At 24.1% G+C, this 16,541-nt stretch overlaps 1 protein-coding gene and 1 long non-coding RNA gene across 2 annotated transcripts in view; one reads left to right on the top strand and one right to left on the bottom strand.

Moving 5' to 3' along the window:
- The window catches only part of LOC122508324, a 93,824-nt gene that overhangs the window by 1,104 nt on the left and 76,179 nt on the right, over positions 1–16,541 (top strand). The window lies entirely within an intron of this gene.
- Positions 161–579, bottom strand: LOC122508326. Its single transcript, XR_006302215.1, has 2 exons — positions 339–579; positions 161–252 (listed from the first exon to the last, which is right to left on the bottom strand). It is a non-coding gene; the product is annotated as an uncharacterized LOC122508326 (long non-coding RNA).

Here is a 16,541-nt window from a genome sequence, read left to right as displayed (position 1 = left end):
TTTTATTAGTTACCATTAACTATTTCATTATCAAAATATTACCATTTGAATCAGTAAATGACTTTTTCTATCAAATACTATTTTCAACTAATTCAGATTTACAGAACAGTATTTGTCAATTTGTAGTACTTTATGCGTTCGTAGTATTTTAATTAATGCATTAACGGCGTTGGAGGTCGGGAACTGTCAAGTGTTGCCAACCCACTCTCCCCCACTGTCCAGTATGTTTCGTGTAATTTTCCACTTTGATCACTTTTTAAAAAAAAACAAAGAACTTAATCAAAAAAAGGGCTCTTTACCTTAAAATAAAATTAAATAAAGAATTAGTAAAAATTTACTTTGTCTCGATACGATGTTTCTACTAGCCACAATATGGTTATTACGATGACAATTTACAGATGTAGTTGGCTTGATATGGGGAAAAAATGGCCGCACAACAGAAGGTGGAGTAAAGCGGGGTTGCCTACGTAAAGGCATAACAGTATCATAATACAGGGCAGTAAGTTTTATTTTGTTGAAAATTATAAAAATAACATTTTGCAGTAATAAAAACTAATATAATTAATATAAATAAATGGGGTTTTGTTTATAATAATATACATAATATAAAATATGTTGAATTAAAACGAAAAATATGAAAAACATTTTTTTTAAATTTTGTTATTCATTAAAATAATTTTTTAAAGAGATTAAAAATAAAAATTGCTAATTAGTACCCCTAGAGGTACAATTTATTGAATTGTAATTAATGAAAATAATAAAAATGACAAATATACAGAATTTTGAAAAATTAAATTATTTATACCTAAAAATTGAATTTTTTTGTATTATTATATGTAAAAATTAATTAATTAGTAATTGGAAAATTATATAAAATTAAAAATTATTTATTAATTAAAAAACCGTAAAAATATGTATTATTTTTTTCCTTATATATTGGTTACATTATTAGTTATCATGTTTTCTAGTCTATAAAAATTTATTTATTTTAATCCTTTGTATAAAAATAATTAATGTAATTATGTTTTTTTATTCCTCAATTATATAAGATAATAAAAGAAATTTATCGCTAATAAATTTTCTATTCTAAAACAATAATTACTTATTCTACTATTTTGAAGCCCCTTTCAATAGGCGACCAATTTATAAGTTTATTTTTTATGTTGAAACTGTCAATTTGTATAGCGAAAACAATATTGACGCTCGTTGAAAAATCGTATTATTAAAAACAAATTTTTTCTTAAATCGTTATTTCATATATAATCACAATAAAAAGCCTCCTTTTTTTATAAGTTTCTGCTTTTTCTCTTTCCATTTAAATTATCCAACACTTTCAACTGCTTCATACAAAACTTTTTACTTTGACAATTTTTTATAAAATAATTTGACACTTTCTCAAAAAAGGGCTCTTTATCTTAAAATGAAATTAAATAAAGAATTAGTAAAAATTTACTTTGTCTCGATACGATGTTTCTACGAGCCACAATATGATTATTACGATGACAATTTACTGATGTAGATGACTTGATTTGAGAAAAAAATGTCCGCACCGAAAGGTGGAGTAAGGCGGGGTTGCCTACGTAAAGGCATAACAGTATCATAAAACAGGGCAGTAAGTTTTATTTTGTTGAAAATTATAAAAATAATATTTTGCAGTAATAAAAACTAATAGAATGAATATAAATAAAGGGATTTTTGTTTATAAAAATATACATAATATAAAATATGTTAAATTAAAACGAAAAATATGAAAAAAAAAATTTTTTAATTTTGTTATTCATGAAAATAATTTTTTAAAATGATTAAAAATTAAAATTGCTAATTAGTACCTCTAGAGGTACAATTTAATAAATTGTATAATTAATAAAAATATTAAAAATGACAAATATACAGAATTTTGAAAAAATTAAATTATTTCTAAAATTTATTCAATATTTTTGTATTATTTTGGAAAATTAGTTAATTAGTAATTGGAAAATTATATAAAATCAAAAATTAATTATTAATTACAAAATCATAAAAAAGTATTAATTTTTACCTTATATATTTGTTAAATTATCTTTAATCATGTTTTCTTGTCTATAAAAATTTATTTATTTTATTCCTTTGTATCAAAATAATTAATTTAATTATGTTTTTTTATTCCTCAATTATATGAGATATTAAAAGAAATTTGGAGCTAATAAATTTTCTATTATAAAACAATAATTACTTATTCTACTATTTTAAAATCCCTTTCTATAGGCGACCAGGTCATATAAGTTTATTTCCGACATCAAAGCTGTCAATTATTTGTATAGTGCAGGGCTGATAAAAATCATGACTTTTTTAAAAAATTCATTTTTTTTATTTAAATCATTTTTTTAAATATTTTAAATATTTAATTATTTTATAAGTAGTTTGTTTTTTAATATTAAAAATTATAAAATTAATAATAATAGGGTGGATGGAAAATTTTATTTTAAGAATTCTCTGACATTTCCTGACTAATTTTTCGGTTTCCCTGATTAATAAATTTTTTAATTATTTAATATTCTGCATTGATAATTAAAAATTTTATAATGCTTTTTAAGTAACAATTTTATTTAGAAAGAAAAACATAAGATAATTCAAAATTGTTTGTTAAAAAAAAATTTTAATGTGTTTAAAACTTTTATTATGAAAAAAAGTTAATGAAAATTTACAATTTAAATCGTGCTCAAAAAGTTATATTTATTTATTTAAATATAAACCGCCAATGCCCGTTTATCAAATATTATACAAAAACTAAATTGACTTTTATCAAAGTTTTTTAATTTGTGGTTTTTTTCGATTTAAATTCCCTGACTTTTCCCTGAACAAAAAAATTCTCTGATTTCCAGTTATTCTGTAATTTGAGTCAAATAAACAAAACTAATAATTATTATGTTTACTTTATTATCTCTGTAATGTATTCTTTTTTATTTTTATGAATTCAAAACTTTAAACCAAAATACTAATTTTGCAAACTTTTCTGTTTCTAATGCATTTTGCAGTTTGATTTAAATCATGATTTTAATGACAAGATTTAAATCAAGATTAAAATCATGATTTAAATCAAGTTGATTTAAATTATTGCAGCCCTGGCTATAGTGAAAATAATATTGACGCTCGTAGAAACATCGTATATTATTACAAACAGATTTTTACTTAAATCCTTATTTCATATATAGAATTTTAATAAAGAGCCCTTTTCTCTATAAGTATCTGCTTTTATTCTTTCTTTTTAAATTATCCAACACTTTCGACTGATTTTTATGAAACTTTTTACTTTGTCAATTTTTAAAAAATAATTTGACACTTTCTCAAAAAAAGAGCTCTTTACCGTAAAGCGAAAATAAATAAAGAATTACCTAATTAAAATTTATTTTGTTTCGATATGATGTTTTTATAAGCCACAATCTTATTTCCACCATAAAAATTGAGAGCTGAATGTGACTTGTGGAAGAAAGTGTCCAGAAATTTTGTGAAGGTTGCCTATACGTAAAAGACTAACAACATCAAAAAACTAGGAATTAGTAATTCAATTTGTCAAGTAATTTAAACGATATTTTGCAATAATGAAAGTTAAATATAAGAAACATAAATACCCGTGTAGAAATGGTGGTCGGGTTCTAGTGGGGACCTCACCAGTTTACCCCATTTGAAAAAGGGCTCCAACTAGAGAAACTGGTGGGGTTCTACTCGATTTTGTCACGCTCTAGTTGATAGGGCCCCGACTAGAAGTTCTAGTTCACTTCTACCGGTTTTAAAAATTATTATTTTTCAACTTAACTTATTTATAATTGAATTCTCCATTCATATTAACATTATTAATGATTGTTGCACACGAAAAATCTCGTGCCTATGAGGGTTCGAACCTTGGACCTTGGGGACACCAGACGGATACACATACCTCTCGGCCATGATAGGTTGGATGGACTTCCGCTTAAAGTACATCCCGTTTGGAAATTCCGCCATTTGTCCCTATCTCTAGTAGGGCTCTCGCTAGATTCTGACTAGAATCTCTAGTCGAGAAAAACTAGTCGGGTTCCAATCTAATTCTAGTTAGATGATTCTTACAAGCATTATTTATTAAAAAAGTTTGCATATTATTTGATTACTTAATTTTTTAATTATTTAAACAAAATCTTTTATTTATTAAGTAAATTAAAAAAGAATAAACCATAAATAAATATTAATTATGTGGATATAATTAATTTTTATTAACTAAATATTGTAATATATTATTTATTATTATATTATTTATTATTATTATTATTTATTAAAACAATTATAGTAAATATAAAAATATAAAAAGTAATGTAATAAATTAGTTATGTTTAATTTTTCAATAACGTTATAGATATAATTAATTCATAATATTTTGAATTTTAGGGAGTTATTATTCATCACTCTTATTTAACTCTGCATTCCTAATGATAGTTAATAATAATTAATTATGACATTATTGAAAAATTAAACATTACTAATTGCAGTGCTTTTTATATTTACTATAATTATTATAATTATATTATTCAATTTATTATTGTAATTATAATATTATAGCATCTTTTTAATTATTATTAAATACTTGCATTAATTGTGAAAAACATTTTAAAGTATAATTGCACATACATATCTTTTTAAAAAAAAATTATTTTTACGAATAATATTACAATATTTAGGTAATAAAAATTAGTTATACCCACATAATTAATATTTATTTATGTTTTATTCTTTTAATTTACATATTAAATAAAAGATTTTTATTTAATAAAATTGCTTTATTGGAATTTTTTGTAAAAATATTCTACAATATTTAAAATTTTGTTTAAAAAATGTTAAAAAATTAAATAATTAAATAATATGCAAAATTTTTTAATAAATAATGCTAGTAAGTTTTTCTATCTATTAATCTGAATTATTTATATCTATAGAAAGATAATTTATGTATGTCATACTTGTACACTAGTTTGTCTAGTTTGAAATCGATAAGGTCCTAGTGAGTTTTTTCCAGTCTGAATTATCTAACTAGAATTTGATTGAAGCCCGACTAGTTTTTCTAGACTAGAGATTCTAGTCAGAATCTAGCGAGGTCCCTACTAGAGATAGGGACAAATGGGGAAATTTCTACACGGGAAAGGGATTCTTATTTATGAGAAATGTACATAATATAAACATGTCAAATTTAAAAAAAAGATTTTGATAAATTTTTTATTTTTTCAATTTTGATATATTTATTAAAATAATTTTTTAAAATGATTGAAAATTAAAATTGCTAAATATTTTCTTTTAAGGTACAATTTATTAATTTGTAATTAATAAAAAATTTCGGAAAATTACATTTATTGTATTTTTACATTCTCATAAAAAATGAGAAAGTCTTGGATTTGTGCGATGTTGAGAAATTTCTAATTTTGATAAATCTTCATTTTTCATGACCCCCTGATGAAACGAAATTCACCCCCGATGAAATTTTCAAAATTTTGTATTTTTTACAATTTTCAAAAAAATATTTTTTTCTAATTTTTTTCTTAAATTTTGTACAAAAACAAACAAATTTTCCCTTGGACACTTTTTTGTAAAAAAAAAATTATGAATTTTTTTCAAAATTTACTATTTAATGCTTTTTTAAATTTTATGTCAGCATGTATAAAGTATAGAAAATTTGTCCTAGGGGAGCCGTGTTTATAAAAATCAGTTCATATTACGTTAAAATACATCGCTGTTAAAATTAGAATCGACAATTAAATCGCTTATAACAATTTAAAAAAATTTTTTCCAGAAAAGTGCAAAAAATGAACTAATAAAAAATTTTTAAAAATTAAGATTTTGCTCTAAAATTACTAAATTGCGATTATCTTGAAAACTAGAACCGACAATATGGGCCCTTTTCATGTGGGCGTCCACATAATTATATACATGTACTTGCGTAAAATCTATTCCTGGTATTTTTTCTAAATTTATGTTTTGGGTAGAAATATATTCTTGATCTTTTTATTTTAGCTGAATCTTGAGTTGTATGTGGGACATTCCAGGCCAAATCGGAAATTATTTTGCTTTTGCATCTCAAATTTTTTTTAGACTTTTTTTTCTTTTAGTACTCTTTGAAATGAGCTACCTTGATTTTTTCAAATTTTTTCATAAAGCGGTTCAAGAGATATAGATTTTTGAGAAATGACGTTTTTTACTTAAATTTTTTTTAAATGCTTAAAACTCGATCAAAATTGATTAAATTGGATGTTTTTATAATAAAAAGTTTTGTTTTCACGCGTAACTTGCAATAAAAATATTTGCAAATAATTTACAATAAGATTTTAAAATTTTTAAAATAAAATTTCATTTTTAACAATGTGTGTATCGGTTGATTTTTTTTCAAACTTTTTTGTAAGAAACTAACACTAAATTAACAATTTTTAAGTCTTGTCCGATCGTATGCAAACACAATTTTACACAGAAAATAGGTTAAGTTTGGAGAGACTTAGTCTGAAAACGCATTTGCTGTAAAAAATTTTGGTTGCAATTGAATCAATTTTTGACCGAGTTAAAAAAAATTTAAAAAAAAAAAAAAATTTCTCAAACATCCGTATCTCTTGAACCGCTTTATGAAAAAATTTGAAAAAAATCAAGGTAGCTCATGTCAAAGAGTACTAAAAGAAAAAAAAGTTTAAAAAAAATTTGAGATGCAAAAGCAAAATAATTTCCGATTTGGCCTGGAATGTTCCACATACAACTCAAGATTCAGCTAAAATAAAAAGATCAAGAATATATTTCTACCCAAAAAATAAATTTAGAAAAAATACCAGGAATAGAATTTACGCAAGTACATGTATATAATTATGTGGACGTCCGCATGAAAAGGGACCATATTGTCGGTTCTAGTTTTCGAGATAATCGCAATTTAGTAATTTTGGAGCAAAATCTTAATATTTTAAAATTTTTTATTAGTTCATTTTTTGCACTTTTTTGGAAAAAATTTTTTAAATTGTTATAAGCGATTTAATTGTGGATTCTAATTTTAACAGCGATGTATTTTAACATAATATGAACTGATTTTTATAAACACGGCTCCCCTAGGAAAAATATTCTATACTTTATACATGGCTGACATAAAATTTAAAAACCGCTGCCAAGTAATTTTGGTGTCCATTTCATGAACACTTTGCTTCCTCATAGAAATAATAATAATTGAAATATAAGAATTACTTTATTACCTTTTATAAAAATATAAAAGGGTTAAAAATCATTAAATCTTGGTCTAAAAAATGTGTTTTTATATATTCTATAAGAGGGTAATAATTGTTTAATAATTACAGATAATTTAATAAACAAAAATGTTGAAAATGATATTTTCCACAATTTTTGATTTTTCAAATACCAATAATTTCTGCCCGAATCGGGTTCAAAAATAGGTCAATCGAAGCGTTTTTTAATGCTCTTCAAGTTGATAATAATTTTTTGAAGTTACTTTTACATAATTTAAAAAAATTTTTATAAAAGTCTTATTTTTCAAAATTTTAGATTTTTAAAAGTTTAATATCTCCGGTTAATATGGATGAAAAATGTTCAATTAGGGCTCAAAAGATGCGTCTGAAAAAACTCTACAAAACTAAATACAAAACAAAACAAAACTTTTACATTTTTTAACAAAATTTTTTAAAAAAGTCTAAAAAAAATTAAAATTAAAATTTATTAATTTATTAATTTAAAATTTTCCAAAATTTTTGATTTTTAAAAGTTTAATATCTCCGGTTAATATGGACGAAAAATGTTCAATTAGGGCTCAAAAGATGCGTCTGAAAAAACTCTACAAAACTAAAGAAAAAGATTTATAAGTGTCCTAACATTTTTTTAAGTTATGTCCAAAAAACGTTTTTTTACAAAATGAAAAATGCAAAAAAAAAAATAGTTAAACTTCATGAATCGGACTGAAAATACTCTCATTTTATGTCCCCCGGGGAGACCTACAATTTAAAAAAAAATTGAGGCCTTTAGCTCTTTCTCTTTCTGAGATATTGAGGCAAATGTAATGTTAGTACACACACACACACACACACACACACATCCGGACAAATTTTTAAAATCCGTTTTTTGAACATCGGAGATCAAAATACGTAGAAATTTTTTTTTATTTATTTAGAACATTTATACGGGGAGTTCCTGTGCATATATAAAGTACTAAAGTATTAGGCATAATAAAAAAAAATTTATAAATATGTCAAAAAATGACCATCCAAAATTTTGCTAATACAAAGCTTCCTTTATGAGGAAGCAAAAGCATTAAATAGTAAATTTTAAAAAAAAATTCCTAATTTTTTATTTACAAAAAAGTGTCCAAGGGTAAATTTGTTTTTTTTTGTACAAAATTTAAGAAAAAAATTAGAAAAAAATATTTTTTTTGAAAATTGTAAAAAATACAAAATTTTGAAAATTTCATCGGGGGGGAATTTCGTTTCATCAGGGGGTCATGAAAAATGAAGATTTATCAAAATTAGAAATTTCTCAACATCGCACAAATCCAAGACTTTCTCATTTTTTATGAGAATGTAAAAATACAATAAATGTAATTTTCCGAAATTTTTTATTAATTACAAATTAATAAATTGTACCTTAAAAGAAAATATTTAGCAATTTTAATTTTCAATCATTTTAAAAAATTATTTTAATGAATATATCAAAATTGAAAAAATAAAAAATTTATCAAAATCTTTTTTTTTAAATTTGACATGTTTATATTATGTACATTTCTCATAATAATAAAAATCCCTTTATTTATGTTTCTTATATTTAACTTTCATTATTACAAAATATCGTTTAAATTACTTGACAAATTGAATTTACTAATTCCTAATTTTTTGATGCTGTTAGTCTTTTACTTAGGCAACCTTCACAAAATTTCTGGACACTTTCTTCCACAAGTCACATTCAGCTCTCAATTTTTATGGTGGAAATAAGATTGTGGCTTATAAAAACATCATATCAAAACAAAATAAATTTTAATTAGGTAATTCTTTATTTATTTTCGCTTTACGGTAAAGAGCTCTTTTTTTGAGAAAGTGTCAAATTATTTTTTAAAAATTGACAAAGTAAAAAGTTTCATAAAAATCAGTGGAAAGTGTTGGATAATTTAAAAAGAAAGAATAAAAGCAGATACTTATAGAGAAAAGGGCTCTTTATTAAAATTCTATATATGAAATAAGGATTTAAGTAAAAATCTGTTTGTAATAATATACGATGTTTCTACGAGCGTCAATATTATTTTCACTATAGCCAGGGCTGCAATAATTTAAATCAACTTGATTTAAATCATGATTTTAATCTTGATTTAAATCTTGTCATTAAAATCATGATTTAAATCAAACTGCAAAATGCATTAGAAACAGAAAAGTTTGCAAAATTAGTATTTTGGTTTAAAGTTTTGAATTCATAAAAATAAAAAAGAATACATTACAGAGATAATAAAGTAAACATAATAATTATTAGTTTTGTTTATTTGACTCAAATTACAGAATAACTGGAAATCAGAGAATTTTTTTGTTCAGGGAAAAGTCAGGGAATTTAAATCGAAAAAAACCACAAATTAAAAAACTTTGATAAAAGTCAATTTAGTTTTTGTATAATATTTGATAAACGGGCATTGGCGGTTTATATTTAAATAAATAAATATAACTTTTTGAGCACGATTTAAATTGTAAATTTTCATTAACTTTTTTTCATAATAAAAGTTTTAAACACATTAAAATTTTTTTTTAACAAACAATTTTGAATTATCTTATGTTTTTCTTTCTAAATAAAATTGTTACTTAAAAAGCATTATAAAATTTTTAATTATCAATGCAGAATATTAAATAATTAAAAAATTTATTAATCAGGGAAACCGAAAAATTAGTCAGGAAATGTCAGAGAATTCTTAAAATAAAATTTTCCATCCACCCTATTATTATTAATTTTATAATTTTTAATATTAAAAAACAAACTACTTATAAAATAATTAAATATTTAAAATATTTAAAAAAATGATTTAAATAAAAAAAATGAATTTTTTAAAAAAGTCATGATTTTTATCAGCCCTGCACTATACAAATAATTGACAGCTTTGATGTCGGAAATAAACTTATATGACCTGGTCGCCTATAGAAAGGGATTTTAAAATATGTAGTAGAATAAGTAATTATTGTTTTATAATAGAAAATTTATTAGCTCCAAATTTCTTTTAATATCTCATATAATTGAGGAATAAAAAAACATAATTAAATTAATTATTTTGATACAAAGGAATAAAATAAATAAATTTTTATAGACAAGAAAACATGATTAAAGATAATTTAACAAATATATAAGGTAAAAATTAATACTTTTTTATGATTTTGTAATTAATAATTAATTTTTGATTTTATATAATTTTCCAATTACTAATTAACTAATTTTCCAAAATAATACAAAAATATTGAATAAATTTTAGAAATAATTTAATTTTTTCAAAATTCTGTATATTTGTCATTTTTAATATTTTTATTAATTATACAATTTATTAAATTGTACCTCTAGAGGTACTAATTAGCAATTTTAATTTTTAATCATTTTAAAAAATTATTTTCATGAATAACAAAATTAAAAAATTTTTTTTTTCATATTTTTCGTTTTAATTTAACATATTTTATATTATGTATATTTTTATAAACAAAAATCCCTTTATTTATATTCATTCTATTAGTTTTTATTACTGCAAAATATTATTTTTATAATTTTCAACAAAATAAAACTTACTGCCCTGTTTTATGATACTGTTATGCCTTTACGTAGGCAACCCCGCCTTACTCCACCTTTCGGTGCGGACATTTTTTTCTCAAATCAAGTCATCTACATCAGTAAATTGTCATCGTAATAATCATATTGTGGCTCGTAGAAACATCGTATCGAGACAAAGTAAATTTTTACTAATTCTTTATTTAATTTCATTTTAAGATAAAGAGCCCTTTTTTTGAGAAAGTGTCAAATTATTTTATAAAAAATTGTCAAAGTAAAAAGTTTTGTATGAAGCAGTTGAAAGTGTTGGATAATTTAAATGGAAAGAGAAAAAGCAGAAACTTATAAAAAAAGGAGGCTTTTTATTGTGATTATATATGAAATAACGATTTAAGAAAAAATTTGTTTTTAATAATACGATTTTTCAACGAGCGTCAATATTGTTTTCGCTATACAAATTGACAGTTTCAACATAAAAAATAAACTTATAAATTGGTCGCCTATTGAAAGGGGCTTCAAAATAGTAGAATAAGTAATTATTGTTTTAGAATAGAAAATTTATTAGCGATAAATTTCTTTTATTATCTTATATAATTGAGGAATAAAAAAACATAATTACATTAATTATTTTTATACAAAGGATTAAAATAAATAAATTTTTATAGACTAGAAAACATGATAACTAATAATGTAACCAATATATAAGGAAAAAAATAATACATATTTTTACGGTTTTTTTAATTAATAAATAATTTTTAATTTTATATAATTTTCCAATTACTAATTAATTAATTTTTACATATAATAATACAAAAAAATTCAATTTTTAGGTATAAATAATTTAATTTTTCAAAATTCTGTATATTTGTCATTTTTATTATTTTCATTAATTACAATTCAATAAATTGTACCTCTAGGGGTACTAATTAGCAATTTTTATTTTTAATCTCTTTAAAAAATTATTTTAATGAATAACAAAATTTAAAAAAAATGTTTTTCATATTTTTCGTTTTAATTCAACATATTTTATATTATGTATATTATTATAAACAAAACCCCATTTATTTATATTAATTATATTAGTTTTTATTACTGCAAAATGTTATTTTTATAATTTTCAACAAAATAAAACTTACTGCCCTGTATTATGATACTGTTATGCCTTTACGTAGGCAACCCCGCTTTACTCCACCTTCTGTTGTGCGGCCATTTTTTCCCCATATCAAGCCAACTACATCTGTAAATTGTCATCGTAATAACCATATTGTGGCTAGTAGAAACATCGTATCGAGACAAAGTAAATTTTTACTAATTCTTTATTTAATTTTATTTTAAGGTAAAGAGCCCTTTTTTTGATTAAGTTCTTTGTTTTTTTTTAAAAAGTGATCAAAGTGGAAAATTACACGAAACATACTGGACAGTGGGGGAGAGTGGGTTGGCAACACTTGACAGTTCCCGACCTCCAACGCCGTTAATAATTAATACTAATTTTCCACCAGCTTTTGGAGTTATATAAGAGTCTAATTCGAACTAATTGTATCGCAAGCAGGCCCCACGTTACGACTGCTAAAATCAAAAATAAGACCTATATTGTAATCTGAAAGTAGGTCTTAAATTTTGACAAATAAAAATATTACATCAATAGAAATTAAAGCAAAAACAATTTTTTAAAAATGAATTAATATAATAAAACTTTTTTTAATTAGATAAGAAAATTCCCGATTTTTCTAGTCGAATTAAATTCCCGGCTATTTCTCGGGATACCTTTGCGATTAATAGACACTCTGTTAAATGTATTAGTAGAAATTATAACACGTTTTTGATTCCCACATGGGAAATCTACATGGGATCCACTTTTATAAAGGAAACCATATTGATTCCTATGTAAAACCGTATGGTATAATTTTTCCATATCCCTATTAAAAATTTCCACATGGGATTTTACATTTTACCCGTTTTTGCGTAATGCCCGGATAGAATTTTGGAAAGCAACAACATACCCCAAACATTTCTAAAATTCAAGAAGAACAATTTTAATTCATAAATAGGAATTTGTTATTTATTTTTAAAGTCATTTCTAAAACATTTCTTGAATTCAAAAAAAAGAAAATTTTGATTCATAAATCCCAATTTGCCCTAATGGCATCTTAAGGACTTTCTGTGTCCCAGTGCCCGCTGAAGTCAAATTTCAGTATTATTGATACTTTTACTGTATACCCTTTATATTAAACATAAATATTTTATTTTCTACGTTAAATATGATAATACATACTATGAAATTTTCAAACTTAAAACCTGAAAATATCAATATAGAAATTGTTTGCAAACTCTCACGTTAATTGATTTTAGAAAATTTGTAATCGGCATCAAATTCATGACTCTAAGCTTTTTAATAAAATAAATGTAATGAATGTAATTAAAAATTTAAAAACATCAATCGATATCACTACCAACTTAATAAAAAATTAAACAATATTCAACAAAAAAAATTAATTAATTGTTGAAAATCAAAAATATGATTTTGGCTTAAAAATTCGGATTAATTATTTATATTTCATTTTTATAGTAAAAATTAGTTGTATTTACATTAAAAAGTAGCTACAAAAAGTGTCACATCAATTTGACAAAAATTTAAAAAATTTGCATTTTTTTGAATTTTTGAATTTTGTGAAAAAAGCTATAAATTTCGTTCAGCTTAATATTTTTCAATCGGATATGGCTATAAATTTAAGTTAGACTCAGACCAAAGAGACTGTAAAGTTTCGTTTTAATCGGTCAAGTAGTCTTTGTGTTTATCCCGGACAAAATATTGCGTACAGACATACATACATACATAATTTTTTTTATTGTCATTTTTGCAATTCTTACTACTCGAATAGAAAAACTAAACATGAAATTTCAAATTCTATGCAATGTACAGACAAAAGTCTGATCTTATTTATAAAGATATTAATAATATTAATAGACGAAGATACATTCTTTACATTCTTAATAATCTTCAATAAGAAAGGATAAGATAAAAATTCCAGTTACTGTTAAATGTGACAATAGTAACATTATTTACATGTGTTCTGAATTAATTAATTTTATGAAAAACTATTTTTTAGAAGCGATATCTTTTCAATAAATTGAAAGAAATCATGTCGAACAAAAAAGAAACTGTTAATTTAAGTGTTACAGATTTTAATATTATACTTACTGAAGGAGGAATGTTAAATGATACTCATATTGATGAATTTGAAAAATTATTAAGAAGAGAATCAAATTCTGCTTTTAGCATGAAAAGCACTTTGTATTTATATACGCTTGAATTTATTAGTCCGATTGAAAAAGGTAAAAAGCATATATTCAAATACTTTTTAGTGGACCTATCAAGAAAGGTCATTGGATTTGCACTTATTATGATGGAATGAGGCTTTATATTTATGATAGTCTTAATGAAGGATGTTTAAATGAAGATCAAAGGAAATATTTAAGTAGATTATATCCTTTTAAACCTCCAGTAGTTTTCACAACTGTTAATCAACAACCAAACAATAGTCTTGCTTGTGGAATATATGCAATAGCATTCGCAACATCGATATTTTTTAATATTATGCCCCACTCTGTCAATTACTATTATTATAACATGAGAAATTATTTAATGTTAATGTTCAAAAACAATCGTTTAAGTAAGTTTCCGTCAGTAAGGTCGACTAATATTAGAACTATGACTGTTGAATATAATTGGGAGTGTCTTCTTAGGAATCGAGCTAGAGAAAAAGTTTCCAAAATGAAGAAAATAAAATTGTTGACAATAATTTATCATCGTTGAATTCAACCAGCAATGTTTGTAAAAAAAATTTTGTTGATAGTTTAGAAAATTTGCCTTTAATTCCAGCAAATGATGTTAATAATATTTCTATTGATTCAAGCAATGGAATGAAAGATACAAAATTAATAATAACTGAGAAGCAAGAAGAAAAAAGAGCTATGGTTCATTTTCCTGAAGAAGAAGAAAAATATAAAATCATAAAACGTCAAAAAAAGCTGCTTATCAAAAAAAATATCGACAAAAAAAGCGAGAAAATAATAAAATTGTTCGCTCTGAATCATTGGATTCTAATGAATTCATTAGTGCAGAGCAAACTTTAAATACGAGGCCCCAAAGCACATCTACAGCTTTATCATCAGCAGAAGAAAATATTTCTACTTCTAAAGTTAAAATGTCAATTCTTGACAGAAATGTTGCTTACAAGCGCACCTCTCGACAAAATTAACATACTTCTGTTCAAAAACAAAATCAGTCTGATATTATTTCAAAGTCACATATAGAGATAGGTTATTGTAATGAAATGAACATTACACGTGATCATTCTTATGTTAAACTTTGTGAACATAAAGTTAACAGTGAATTATTTATAAAATCAAAAACTAATGATGATTGTAATGATTCAAGAAATGTTACAAAATATACTAATTTAAAAAATGAAAATCAAGTAAAAAAAAGATCAATAATATGTTCTTTACAGGAAGAAGAACAACATCAAGTCATGAAACGTCAAAAGAAAGCTGCTTATCAAAGAAAGTTTCGACAAAAAAAACAAGAGAATAATAGAATTCTCAACCCTCAATCACTTTAAACAAAGGACAGTGTTATTACAGTGTCAAAATCAAATATAAATTTAGAAAAATCCTCTACATCTGTTACTACATCTTTGGCAAAAGATAATGTAACTGTTACAGCAAATTTGTCAAATACTAATATTTCCGGTAGTCAAAAAAATGTAGCTTATCAAAAAACTCATCGCCAAAGAAACGGGCTTCTGCACAGAATCAAAATTTCTCTGACAGTATTTCAGTCTCGCATATAGAAGAACATTTTGCTGGTGCGATGAACATTTCATGTGAGCATTGTAATGCTAAACATTTCCAAGCAGAAAGAGTATCTAATAAAAAAACTCATTTCATGATTGTTGTAAACATGGCGAAGTCATTCTTGAAGATCTACCTGCTCCTCCACTCATATTACAAAATTTATTTGATGGCACCCACGAATTATCTGGGCATTTTCTTCATAATATACGACCTTACAATAATTCATTTGGTTTTGCTTCTTTCAACGCTAACTTAGTTAATTTTGACAAAAGACGACCAGGACCATATTGTTTCAATATACATGGTCAGGTTTATTATCAAATGAATACATCTTTGTATGCAGAAAGAAACGATACTCCTTCATTTGGACAGTTATTTATTGTTGATCAAAACGAAGCTTCCAAAATTCGTTGTAAGAATAATGTTCCATTAAACCGAGATATTGTTGATGGAATTGATACAGCCCTTCGGGATTGTAACCTATTTGCACAGTCCTACCGTATGATGCATGAAGAAATTAAAAAAACAATGACTGAAAATAATGCAGAAATTGAGCCTGAGATGCAATTATTATTTTCATTAAAGCCTGGGATGGATAGTAGACGTTATAATTTACAAAGTGTCAATGAAGTTGCAGCAATTTTTACTACAACTGCTGATGGTGATATTCCAGAATCATATGTTACCGTATATAATAAGAATACAAATAGTTTAGAATATATAAATTCTATGAATCCCAATGTTGAGCCATGGATATATCCTTTATTTTATCCACATGAAACAAGAGGTTGGGACAAAAATCTGACCTGCGCTAATACAAATAAACGTGTATCAAGAGCTGCATACATCAGGCATAGAATGGCTTCTAGGGACAACAATGTATTTTTAAAGGGTGGTAGATTATTTCAGCAATGGATTGTCGACAGTTATGTGAAAAT

This window comes from Leptopilina heterotoma, unplaced genomic scaffold (assembly GCF_015476425.1).
Source record: "Leptopilina heterotoma isolate Lh14 unplaced genomic scaffold, ASM1547642v1 Lhet_538, whole genome shotgun sequence".
NCBI classification, from domain to species: Eukaryota; Metazoa; Arthropoda; class Insecta; order Hymenoptera; family Figitidae; genus Leptopilina; species Leptopilina heterotoma.
This window is presented reverse-complemented; position numbering and strand designations above follow the sequence as displayed.